The 14,063-nt window shown below is 39.7% G+C and overlaps 1 protein-coding gene and 1 pseudogene across 5 annotated transcripts in view; both read left to right on the top strand.

Moving 5' to 3' along the window:
- HS3ST5 (heparan sulfate-glucosamine 3-sulfotransferase 5) overlaps nucleotides 1-14,063 on the top strand; it is a 172,850-nt gene that overhangs the window by 132,046 nt on the left and 26,741 nt on the right. The gene's annotated exons all lie outside the window — the stretch shown is intronic.
- Nucleotides 1,131-13,463, top strand: LOC123573053 (small ribosomal subunit protein uS2-like; annotated as a pseudogene).

The raw sequence follows: 14,063 nt of genomic DNA, 5'->3' as shown, positions 1-14,063 counted from the left end.
ACAGGTTCTGCCCATACTCATGGGGAGGAGATTATACAAAAGCATGAACATCAGGGACCAGGGATCACGACAGTCACCCTGTCTATCATAGGAGTATTTTTATAACGTTTACAAAATGTGAAATTTCTGAGTGTTTTTACTTCCAACTATCCATTCAAGGAAATTATATTATACTATAACTTGGATCATTATTACATAGCCTTAGGATTATTAGAATAAATGTCCCAAGAATAGCTACCATATAGGAGGAAAAAAAAGAATAACTCCATTCTTTCTGATCTTTACCCCCTATTCATAAGGGTTCCTACATTTCTAACAGAAATTTGTTCTTCACTGTCTCATATACCTCTGAGAAATCTCAGTTCATGGTTTGGAAACTATGAAAGAGCAAATTCCAAGAATACTTAAAACTAAATAACACTGTAACATTGGATTGTTGCTGGCTGCTTTCCTATCCACTGTGAAGTTTGATTTGTTGTAAATATTTAGGGAAGTATCAAAACTCACCTTAAATTCTTTCCTTGTGCACCTCTTCTTGAACTCCCCCCAAATAAGTCAAGATTTTTTAAAAACTAGGGCAGTCCTAAAATGGCATATATTACATCCAGTCTTCTAAGTCCTAATGACTCTTTCTTTAAAATATTCATACTGGCTCTACCCCATCCCCTTTTTTCTATTTACACAACTTCTCAACACTGGTGCAAGCTGTTACTACTGTCTATGTCTGGATAAATCCGCATCACTGTCCTATCTGGTATCCTTACTCTACTTTTCCCTTTCCTCTTCTGTCAGAGCTATTCAAGATTGAATTTTTATCATATGTAAACAGCTTTGAACATGCAGTTTCTTTTTTCAGTCATGTGTGCTGGTGCTCCGTTTCCTACACTACCATGTACATGCCCATGTCTGCCTTTTTAGAAGGTCTATTATCTAATGTACCTGCCTATTCAATTATATTCCCATTCTTAATACAAACCATATTTTCTCTTCCAAATAATTTCCTCTTGGCCTCTATACAAAGCAGGCTTGTTTCTGTTTTTTTATGTCTGCTCAGATTTTACTTCCAGCTTGGGTTGTCCATGCATCTGTCATCATGTCTGCCCTAAGTCACGATGAATAGATATTGCACGATGGGGAGCCCAGGTAAAGAGTAAGAGGAAGCCAGATGTATAGAAAAGAAAAGGAGAAAGACGAGATGAACCCATAATGGAACTCAGAAGGCAAAGCCCATGGCAGAGCCAGCAGGTTGGAATAAGGTAGGCAAAATGAACAGTAATAACATCACATTCTAGAAGTCAAAACCAATCCAAGCCCAGCAGGTTAGCCAGGACAAATGTAAATATCAAGGATGGAGACAAGCAAAGAGGGGCAGACAGAAAACATCCACCAAAAAAAAAAAAAAAATCCCAGAAGGCAAAAGAGATACAAGGTCATATGTGAGGATATTCTCAGGCCTTATAGGGATGAATCAGCAAAGAGAACAGGCAGGTGCATATTCACCAGGAACAGCTTGATTAGAGAGGCCACATTCGTCCTGAAAGCCAGGTTCTTTAACAACCCAGTGTTCTTCCTGTTCAGGCAGACTGGTGTGTGTGGAGGATTAGGGTCTTTGTAGCCAGTTAGACATGGGTTCAAATTCCTCTTCCACCATTTGTTAACTGTTTGGCCTTGGACTTGTTATTGAACTTCCTCAACCCTCACTTCATTGATCTGTAACATGTGGATCATTCTACCAATCTCATGGGGTTATGAGAATTAAATGTGATTACATATACTATACGAAATGCCTGACATCAACCAGGTTTAGTGGCTCATGCTTATAATCCCAGCACTTTGAGAGGCCAAGGCGGGAGGATCACCTGAGGTCAGGAGTTTGAGACCAGCCCGGCCAACATGGTGAAACCCCATCTCTACTGAAAATACAAAATTAGCCAGGCATAGTGGCGTGTGCCTATTATCCTAGCTACTTGGGAAGCTGAGGCAGTTGAATCACTTAAACCCAGGAGTCAGAGATTGCAGTGAGCTGAGATCGCACCATTGCACTCTAGCCTGGGCAAAAAGAGTGAAACTCCTTCTCAAAAACAAAAAAACAAAAAAGCAAAGCAAAACCAAAAAAAAAAAAAAAAAAGCCTGACATCTGGCAAGTATACAACATATATGTTGATTTTCATCATTTTATTTTTATTTTTATTTTTCTATCTGCCAAAACCAAAATAGCGGCCAAGTTGTAGCTATCCTTTTATGAGGTCTGCATGCCTTTCTCTAACCTCTTGTGATCCATAAAACCTGCCTCATACATTGTGCCACTTACCACAGAATGTTCTTTAGGTGTACTAAGTTTCAGGTTATTTAAGCTAATTTCTTCAATGATATTAAAAGCTCCTTGGGGAGAGATTTCCCAGTGCTGAGCTCATCATACTCAACCTGCACTTGAGATTACAACGCATTTCAAGGCCCCATTTCAGTCACCCATTCAGCAGGTATGTATTCAACACCATGTGTGATGTACTGGGGATGAAACAACAAAGAAGACAAGCTCAGCTTCCTAGAGGTAGGCGTGGGTTACATCACTAAAGTAAGGGCACTGTCATCTTCAAACTGGAAGGACCCTAAGAGATTATCTAGCCCAGCTCTTTGCTTTTACAAAGATGCAACTGAGAATCACAGAAATGACAGTGGCATATAATTTTTTATTCACTGGCCTCTTTTTGGCCTGTTGAATCACTGTCATTTGGAAAAACAAAGAGATAAAAGTCTAGAATGTTTTAACTGAGAGTTTGGGAGTGAATTGTTTTGTCTTCTGCCATGCCACTGTAAAACAGAGGCCACTTGCCTCGGACAGCATTGCCAGCAAACGTCCATGGTATAGCCTCCTGCAAGTCTCTACCAGAAAACTCAAGAGTTGTCTATGGCTGCTATGCTCTGACCTCTTTGCTTGTTCCCCAGTGTGAGAAAAAATAAATAAAAATCATCGTAGGAAGAAACACAGGTAATTCAGAAAACATGCACAGATCCTTTCTGCTTTCTTTGTTGGGGAAGGCCGAAACATGGTGGCTTCTTCCAGCAATCATTCCAGACCACTGCTTAGCACACTTCTTTTTTTTCTTTTTTTTGAGATGGAGTCTCCTCTGTCACCCAGGCTGGAGTGCAGTGGTACAATCTCAGCTCACTGCAAGCTCTGCCTCCCAGGTTCATGCCATTCTCCTACTTCAGCCTCCCAAGTAACTGGGACTATAGTTGCCCACCACCACACCCAGCTAATTTTTTTTTTTTTTTTTTTTTTTAGTAGAGACGGGGTTTCACCTTGTTAGCCAGGATGGTCTCGATCTCCTGACCTCATTATCTGACCGCCTTGGCCTCCCAAAGTGCTGGGATTACAAGCGTGAGCCACTGCACCCGGCCACTGCTTAGTACATTTAAAAAGACACATGTAAACATTTGTATGTAGGGATGCATTTGAATCAATAACATGAGACTGGCATCTGAAGACTCAGTGGCTTTAATCAAAGTGTTTGCTGAACATCCTTCAATACTTGATCCACAAACTTATTTCGAAATTAAAATGCCAAGGTGAAGATTAACACCTCTAGTTCAGTGGGGCTAATGAGACATGACTTATTAATCCTACAAGAAAATCTTAATTAGGCAGCGGGGCACTGCTTGTTTCATTGTTAAATACTACCCAATCCCCAAAGAATTGGAAAATAAATAGGGACTAAAATAGAAAGGAATTTTATAATTAGGCCCCTTGAAATGAAAGAAATAGTTTTTTTCTCCCCACAGAAAGTATTTGTCGCTTTTTTCCCTAAATAACTCAGTATTAGCATTTGTAATAAAAGTTTGATGCAAATATTCTTGAAATAGCTAGACATGTGGACACCAGAGAAAGAGGAGAATCTGATGCACCAGAACTCTGCTAAGAAGGCAATTGTACTGCTGAGTTTCAGCTGCAGCAAAACTCAGGTCACCGTCCAGGTTAATTAGCAAGATGACTTCATTATTATTTACTTCTTGTTCATTTAATAGGCTCTTCCACTAAGATACACTCATTTTAACACTAAAGATTTCATGATGCAAGTCAAAAAGGAATTGCTTCACTTAATTTCGCTGGCATTTTTTTCAAACTATCCATAGTACCGAAAAAGGAAATGGGAGAAGGGAGGGCTGCAGCACAAGGGAAGAGCCGACATTTACCTCAGCTTCCTAAAACTGGAAAGCTGGAACATAGCGTACCCATGGTAACGCTCATGACCAACAACTTTGCCATAATATTTGGTGTTCTAAAATTTGTTGTCATCAGTGGATTAAAGATAAGTGTAGAGAAGAAGAAAGAATAAGAGAGAAGAGGGAAGAGGGAGGAGGAGTTGGGAAAGTGGGAGAGAATCTTTGTAACATTCATTTACAACTTCAGAATAAGTCACCTTGTTAAGTTACAGCTAGAAAAAAATATCACTGGCATTCAACACACAATTTGTTACAAAGTATACTAATAAACCAGATTGCCAAATTATGTCAGTCACATCTAAATAATAACAAGCAAATTACAGGCCGGGCGCGGTAGCTCAAGCCTGTAATCCCAGCACTTTGGGAGGCCGAGACGGGCGGATCACAAGGTCAGGAGATCGAGACCATCCTGGCTAACACGGTGAAACCCCGTCTCTACTAAAAAATACAAAAACCTAGCCGGGCGAGGTGGCGGGCGTCTGTAGTCCCAGCTACTCGGGAGGCTGAGGCAGGAGAATGGCGCGAACCCGGGAGGCGGAGCTTGCAGTGAGCTGAGATCCGGCCACTGCACTCCAGTCTGGGCGACAAAGCGAGACTCTGTCTCAACAACAACAACAACAAAAAAAAAAAAAAAAAAAAAACAAGCAAATTGCCTTACACAGATGGAGAATGTGTAAGGTGCATAGATTTCCTGTGAGGCAACCTCAACTAAGACTTATTGATTAATGTTGTCCTGCTTGTTTATTCTGTTTAAAAGCACGGACTGCATTATTTTCGCCTTCTTTTAAAAAAAAATAAAAGAAAAGAAAAGAAAAACCATTAAAGCCTAAGCCCCACATTTCAAAATCTTCAAGCTTTAAATAAAGTTTCCTTATCTTTGGCAGAGGGAAGATTCCACATGTACAGGGTTCTCAAAGAAATGTCAGTGGCTAACTCCCCAACGCCAGAGCTTCAGAAATGCAAGAGTACCCCCAACTAAAGTTTTGGGAAACCAGTTTAGCAATTATTCCAATTATTGTTATATTGGATAAAACTATTAAAAGAAAGGTTGTTTTCTTTCCATGTATACTAAACCATCAAAATTGTGTTTGAAGAGAATAAAGAATAAGAAATTATCTAGGGAGACTGAGATCATGAGATTGCCCAACAGCTTCCCTCCATTCAGTGGCCACAAATTATACCCCTTGCTCAGCATGATGAATCTGTGCTCTTATTCAATACAAGTAATAATGGGAAGCAAAGAAGCAATCATAATATTTGAAAATAATATAGAAGACATATACAGCTCCAACATTCCTAAGGTATGTGACATCTGATCAGTTTAAGTTAACTTCTTTGAGTATTTGGCTCCACATTTCAAAGTGGAAGTGCTCATAAAACCTAATAAGTTTGCTTTGAAAATTTGATGACATAGAATACATAAGACAGGTGCTCTGTAAAATATCAAGCAACAAATACATGTATGAAAGGGACCAGGACACGAAAGGATAGGGGATCAATGAAAATCCATCACTGAAAATTAGGAAAATTATTGAAAACACATATATACTATTTTCTGCACAGATAAATGCCAGCAAGATCAGTAATGACCAACTTGGAGAGGGTCATTCGAAAAGGAAGGAAAGGTGTAATTAACTCTTGTGAATCCACCTATGCCTAGATGCCATTGCCAGAAAAACTGTTAGATGGCTAATTTAATGGTTGGCTGAAATTCTGTTATAAATATAGCTCCCCATTTCTTCCCAACTGTCCTTCCCCTCTCTACATGGTAGAGTGAAAATATTACTGTTTTGAGAATCAGGAGCTAGGTAGCCTAGTTTGAGTTCACTAGATGTGTTTACTTTGCATTGATCATTTATTCATTCATTCATCCAGCCAATGTTTATTGACCTCTTAAGTATCAGGTCCTGTACTGACCACAGGAGATAGAGCAGTATACTTCTCACATGCCTTCCCTTCTAGCAGGGGTCTCTTAACTTCTCCAGCCTCAGTTCCTTCATCCGCAAGAAGCGGGAAATGAGTGCAGTGCTCTCTACAGTATCTTCCAGCCCTAATGTTCTCAGTGTTGATTCTCTCTGAAGAGTTTCATTTTTTATTCTTCTCTAAAGACCTACATAATCTTGCTGAGTCTTTCCCTCTTCATTAAATTATGAAATGTTGAGTCTGTATTTATGTATATATATTTACATACATGAACATGTATATATGTACACACATATCTGTATATAGCCTATAACCTATCTTCTAAATAGAATTCCTCCCTTCAATTTATGTATTGCACATTTTTGAGAGTTATTGAGGGAAGTCACTATGCTATTTGTGAAGGCAATAGTCCCTATCTTCTAAGTGCTTATAACGTAATAGACAAGACAAGATAAATATACAATAAATACACATCAGAATCCTTCCTTTAGAAGAAATCCCTTTCCATTAGTGGGATCAGAGGAGGTTTCTTCCAGGCAGTGAAGCTAAAGTGAGCTTGCAGGAGAGGATAAGATATTGATAAGCAGACCGGGCGCGGTGGCTCAAGCCTGTAATCCCAGCACTTTGGGAGGCCGAGACGGGCGGATCACAAGGTCAGGAGATCGAGACCATCCTGGCTAACATGGTGAAACCCCGTCTCTACTAAAAATACAAAAAAAAAAAAAAACTAGCCGGGCGAGGTGGCGGGCGCCTGTAGTCCCAGCTACTTGGGAGGCTGAGGCAGGAGAATGGCGTAAACCCGGGAGGCGGAGCTTGCAGTGAGCTGAGATCCGGCCACTGCACTCCAGCCTGGGCGACGGAGCAAGACTCTGTCTCAAAAAAAAAAAAAAAGATATTGATAAGCAAAATTTAAAAAAAAAAAAAAAAGAGAGAGAGAGATCATCCAGGTAATAGTATGAGCAGAAGAAAAGAATAAGAAAGCACAGAGTCTCTGAAAAAATACTGGCCATGGTGGACATTTCATATGTGGGATATGAGAGTTGAGACAAGTAGAGGAGATTGCAGCCAGATGTGAATTACAGCACCAAATTCAGGTGCTGGGACTTTATGCTGTAGGCTAGCACATCCCAGTAGAGTATAATACAAGCCACATATGTAATTTACAATTTCAGAGGCCTCATTAGAAAAGGTAAAAAGAAACAGGGGAAATTAATTTTAGTGATAAATTTTCTTTACTCAGTGTAGGCATCGCAACATAAAATCAATATATTTGACATTCTTTTTTTCGTACTATGTCTTTGAAATCCAGTGGACATTTAACACTTTTGGTACATCTCAAGCTGTGCTCATGGATAGAGGCTAGTGACTACCATATTAGATCATGCAGTTCTAGGCTATGAAAAGTTATTACGGGGTTTTAGAGGGAGAGCAGTTTAGTAAAAGCAACTTTTAGGCAGCTGAATGAGGCTTTTGTATGTGTATCAGATTGTGAGGATGTTATAGCACAGGACAGAGAGTTGAACCTGTTAAAATCATCTGGTTTTGAAGCCTGGTGGTTGACTCATGGGTTATGAAAACTTGGGAGAAACATTGAGGCTACACAATCCAGTTGAAGAGAAAGTAGTGAGCAATATGCTGACTCATACATTTAAAAAAACAGAACTATTCTTTTGCATACAACTATTCTTTTGCACCTGATTATTTTGTTTATCTCACTGGGCCTGAGCCAAATTAGGTTCACTCAATTCCACAAACAAGGATCAAACATCTTATAATGAACTGTGCCAGGTTTTGGGGATTCATAGATGTTTGGGGATTCATAGGCCATTGTTCTTAATGTCAGTAACTTAATGTCATGGCAATTACACAACAGAGGGCAAAAGCTATTTTTGAAGACTTTGGAAACACAAAATAGGAACTATCCAGTTCTGCCTGGAAGAATCAAGAAATGGGGCAAGTGATGCCTGAGCTGAATATTGAATGATTACAGTTTCTACAGGTGGAAATGGAAGAATGGTCATCATGTAGGGAAGGAAGAACTTGCTGGAAATTAGGAAAGTACCTGGCATGTCTGGGCAACAATAAATATCTTCCCAATTTAGGATCTGTGTGGACATTTATCAAAAATGAAGCTAGAAAGGCAATTAAGGGTGAATTGGAGGAAGAGGGAGGTCAACATGTAGCTAAATGTAAAGTGGCTCCACTTTGCTGCAGAGACCTACAGCCTCATCAAGGAGAGAGGGCACTTCCAGAGCCCGCAGGTGAGCACTGGAGAACATGGCTTTAACCTGAGAAAAGACAGAGAGGAGTCAGCTTCTGTGAGAGTAATGTGAAGACAGTGGCTTACAGATTACAATCCAGAACACTGACTTGGTGTCAGATAAAATGATCTGCCTTTTCACCGAAAAGTATTTGACATTTCACTAAATTGACCTTTGCTTGCCAATAGTAAACTCAATTGCATTATTTTCTCTGTTCAAAGTTTAATAGTATAGTCATAGGCACAATGTATCTCTTGAAGGTGAGCTTTTGTCGTTCGGTATTCTGTGTTCCCCGAACCAAAAGCTTCAAGAAAAATTCACTAGTTTTGTTTTTTCTTAAAGTTACAGGTGATGGAGAAATATGCCTGCATGAGTTTTCTATTGCCGCATAACAAAAGCCCACCACTATGGAAACTTAACATCTATATTAGCACATAGTTCTTTAGGTCAGAAGTCCAGGTAGGCTCAACTGGATTATCTGCTGAGCGTCTCACAAGGCTGAAATCAAGTTGTCATTTGGATTGTGCTGTTGTCTGGAGATGACTCTCAGGAAGAATCTGCTTCCAAGTTCATTCTTGTGGTTGGCAGAATCCAGTTCCTTGTGGTTGTAGGAATGAGGTCCCAGTTTTCTAGCTAGCTATTGACTAGGGGTCACAAATCCTAGAGGCTGCTTTCCAAATCCTTGCATCTTCAAACTAGCAACACTATGTCAATCCTTCTCTTGCGTGGAATCTAATCACTCCTTCTGCTACTTGCTAGAGAAAATACTCTGCTGTTAAAGAGCTTATCTGATTAAATTAGACCCACCTGAATGATCTCCCTATCTTAAGTTCAACTGATTAGTAACATTAATTACAATCTGTGAAATCTTTTACCTTGTAATGTATCACAATCATAGTAGTAACACCAAGACCAAGGTTATGGGGTCCATGTACAATTCCACACTCCCTTTAATAGCATGTCAGAGTATCTTTCAAATAGAACTATTTTTTTTTCCTGTAAACTGAAAGAAGCATTTGTTGCTAAAAATGAAACAAAAACAAAACAAAATCTTTGAATGTCCATAAAAGGACAGATATAGGAGTTTTTCCTCTCAGTGGCTGATTAAATGGGGGGGGGAATAAATTTATATGAATTTAAGAGAAAATGAATAAAATAAAAACAATTTTTATTTCCGGTAGTATGGTAGAATAGGTACCCTATATCATCTATATCACCCTCACTGTTGAAATAACTAAAATATATGATGAAATAATTAAAATATATGTCTGTATCTATAAATATACAACTATATCTATGAGGCTGCTTGAAAGTAAAGAGTGAACAGATCCCTAACATAAAATAAAATCAGAAAATCAGATTGGTAAGCAAGTTCCCAAGTGGGTATTGCTGTGAGAATTTTTGCTAAACCCTAGAATTATTTGGCTTCCATTCTGATGGTTGTGTGGGACCAGCTGTGAGATACAGCCTAGGTCTTGGTTAGTGCAGGAAATCTAACAGGAGGCCTTCATAATAACAGTATTCTAGAGAGCTATACTGTCAATGTAAGAATGAATTTGCAACAAACTCTGATATTTCACCAGCAAATTGATTTTGGCATCGTGTGAGAGGATGGAATTCTCTGAGGATTCATAATCCCAAATTGGTCTTTGCTTGAGTTCTGATTCATCATGCATGTGTGGTCCATAAAACCTCAAGCGTGATCCCAGACGACCATGTCCTCAGGTGACCAGCAGAAGAAAATTTATAACTTCTTTGAAAGAACTCAATTTCAGCCCAGGATTCAAGATACCACAAATAAAGTTTCTTATAAAATGAGCAGTCAAGAGTGAAGAATCGCAAAACAATGAAAGAAGTAAGGCACTGTGAGTAAAATGACAGACCACAAAATCCTCATATAATAGAATTTTTGACATGGAATATAAAACAGTTATGTTTAAAGAAATTTTCTCGCTTTGGGAGGCTGAGGTGGGCAGATCACAAGGTCAGTAGATCGAGACCATTCTGGCCAACATGGTGAAACCCCGTCTCTACTAAAATACAAAAAATTAGCTGGGGGTGGTTGTACACATCTGTAGTCCCAGCTACTTAGGAGGCTGAGGCAGGGGAATCACTTGAACCTGGGAGGCAGAGGTTGCAGTGAGCCGAGATCACCCCACTGAACTCCAGCCTGGCAACAGAGGGAGACTCTGAGAGAAAGAAAGAGAGAGGGAGGGAGGGAGGGAGGGAGAGAGGGAGGAAGGGAGGGAGGAAGGAAGGAAGGAAGGAAGGAAGGAAGGAAGGAAGGAAGGAAGGAAGGAAGGAAGGAAGGAAAGGAAGGAAGGAAGGAAGGAAGGAAGGAAGGAAGGAAGGAAGGAAGGAAGGAAGGAAGGAAGGAAGGAAGGAAGGAAGGAAGGAAGGAAGGAAGGAAGGAAGGGAAATTTTCTAAGAGTTTGAAAATACGCTGAAGTTTGCTGCTGCCACTGAAGCCACTCCAATTGCTGGCCTTTTCACTCCTGGAAACTTCACTACCCAAATCCAGGCAACCTCCCAGGAGCCACAGCTTCTTGTGGCTACTGACCCCAGGGCTGACCACCAGCCTCTCACGGAGGCATCTTATGTTAACCTACCTGCCATTGCTCTGTAACACAGACTGTCCTCTGCGCTATGTGGACATTGCCATCCCATGCAACAACAAGGGAGCTCACTCAGTGGGTTTGATGTGGTGGACACCAGCTCGGGAAGTTCTGTGCATGCATGGCACCATTTCCCGTGAACACCTGTGGGAGGTCATGCCTGATCTCTACTTCTACAGAGATCCTGAAGAGATTGAAAAAGAAGAGCAGGCTGCTGCTGAAAAGGCTCTGACCAAGGAAGAATTTCAGGGTGAATGGACTGCTTCAGCTCCTGAGTTCACTGCTACTCAGCCCGAGGTTGCAAACTGTTCTGAAGGCATGCAGGTGCCCTCTGTGACTATTCAGCAGTTCCCTACTGAAGACTGGAGCACTTGGCCTGCCATGGAAGACTGATCTGCAGCTCCCACTGCTCACTCAGGCCACTGAATGAGAAGGAGCAACCACTGAATGCTGAATGGTCTTAAGCTGTTCTTGCATGGGCTCTTAAGCAACATGGAAATTAAATTAATGGGAAATAAACATCCGTTTCTAAAAATAAAAAAAGAAAAAAAAGAAAGAAAAGAAAATATGATCAGGGAACCTGAGACCATAAAAATAGACCAAGTGTTTGTACAATATTAGATTCTGCAAAGTAATATATAATAATTAAAAATTATAATGAAATGGATAATACCATTCAACATATTAGATAATAATGCAGATAGTGAACTGGCAGATCAATCCTAAGAAACAAACTAGAATGCAGTCCAGAGAGATGAAAAGATAGAAAGCATGAAACATAGGTCATTATAAAGGCTAGTGTAAGAAAGTTAAGTATATATCTAATCAGAGTTTCAGGAGGAGATAATAGAGATAATGGAGAAGAGGAATACTCAATGGGGTGATAAGAATTTCCCCCAGTTTTTAAAAGATACCAATCTTAGAGCTGGGAAACCTAGTGGATCCCAAACAAGATAAATGAAAAGATTTCTACACCAAGACATATTAAAGAAAAGCTATAGAACACCAAAGTAAAAGAGAAGATCTTAAAAGCAGAAAAAGTGAAAAGAGAGATTGCTTTCAAAGTACAAATAGTTAGCCTGCTTATAAACTACTTTTTTGATATGTAAATCTTCTGCCACCCAGAGCTATCTCCTTAATGACCTGGAGCTCTCTCTTCGACCTCAAAGGAGATAGTGTGAGTTCCACTCATCCCCAACCCCCACTCCCCCACTCCCATCCCATCTCCTGTCTTCTTACCACCTTCTTGTTCTTTTGTCTCCCAGGCTCCGTGGGAGGGTAAGGGACTAATTTTGATAGGTGCTTTACCCAATTTGTAAAACTACCTCCTGTCCTGGAGATTCAAAGTTTGTTTCTTCTCCATAAAGTGCCAATTAATAAACCAGATGGCCTGATTACATTGACCAAGCCCCTTCTTGTTTTTTGTAATTTTCCACTTCCCTGACTCTCTTGGACCTGCCACTGGTTTCTCCCTCCCTGTTTCATCAGTCTCTCTTTAAACCACCATTACCTCTACACAATTGAAGTTGAGCTCAGTTTTATACTTGTTATAAATAAAGTTTCTGTACTGCAAAAGAAATAACATTCGAATATAAAATTTTCTTTTTAATTCTCAGCAAGGCAATGTACTTCTACAGAAGGGTGCACCGTTACAGATGGAGCAGTGATGAGTGCCCACTTGACAAGGGAGGGGAAGGGGTTCTTATCCCTGACACACGTGGCCCCTGCTGCTGTGTCATTCCCCTGTTGGCCAGAGTTAGACCGCACAGGCTAAACTAATTCCAATTGGCTAATTTAAAGAGAGTGACGGGGTGAGTAAGGTTTGGCAGGAAAAAGAGCAGTTAATCGGAATGAGTCAGGATGGAGCAGGTAATCGAAAAAGGTTGCTCTATGAGGAAGTTACATTTAAAAGTAGAAGGCAAAGAATTGAACATACTGACATTGATTATTTGAAGAGAAATTTAGAACTCATATCTACTATACTGAAGTCTCTCTCCACTACTGCAGTAGTATTACTGAATAGAAACTGTCTTTACCACCTTTAACTAGTGTCTGGCTTTGTTTTTCTTTAACACCTCTCAATAAATGCAAACTTTATTCTGATATCTCAATACATTTCCCTGGTCCCCGTGAAGGTGTTTTGCCTCCTGGATACTGACTCTTCTTTACAAGTATGTGTCTTAAATATTTTGCAGGCAATTACTAACCAAGAGGTCTTTATTGAACACTAAATATCTTAAAATCCAGTTAAGAAAAAAAGACTAAGATTAATTTTTTGAGGAGAAAATTTTAGTAACTTACTCTTTTGAAACCAGCTTCAACTCACTACTAGTCTCAAGAGCTGATCATCAGGATGATCTTTCAAGGATTAGTTCATCCTAATGAACACAGCTCAAAGAAAGAAGTCCTACATATTTTTGCCTTTGGGAATGAGAAGAAATTAAGGAAAATATTTCTGCATTTGGTTTGAAATGTCACAATTTTTGTTTGCTGAATGGAGGGAAATTCTACTTCTGGCAGAAGGAAAATGAAAGAGCTGAGATGCAAGAAGGAATAGTGTGACACAAACTAGATTAGCAGTTGCCAAGGGCTGGGAGGGAAAAATGGAGAAATGGGGTAGACTGCTAAAGGGTACAGTGTTTTTTGGGGGATGATGAAAACGTAAATGTAAAGTTGATTGTGGTGATGATTGCACAATACTGTGAATATATTAAAATGTAGGTATACTTTTAAATGGGTGAGTTGCATGTGAATTATATCTCAATAAAGCTGAGACCAATAAAACGGAATAGTGAGTGACAGTATTGATAAATGTGGATAAATCTAGAACAAATATTGTCTAAAACAGAAATAAAAATAATGTCCCATATAAGGGGATTTGGAGAATCAGTCTATAATGAAATTTCTGCTTAAGAAAATGTACATATTAGTGAGGAGGAGATATTGGAATTGGTGTACTAATTCCACCGTTGTCAGTCTCAGAAATTATTCAGGCAACTAGTTTATTTCCTCTTTTGCTAGGCTTAATAAATCTATTATA

Source organism: Macaca fascicularis, chromosome 4 (genome assembly GCF_037993035.2).
Source record: "Macaca fascicularis isolate 582-1 chromosome 4, T2T-MFA8v1.1".
NCBI classification, from domain to species: Eukaryota; Metazoa; Chordata; class Mammalia; order Primates; family Cercopithecidae; genus Macaca; species Macaca fascicularis.
This window is presented reverse-complemented; position numbering and strand designations above follow the sequence as displayed.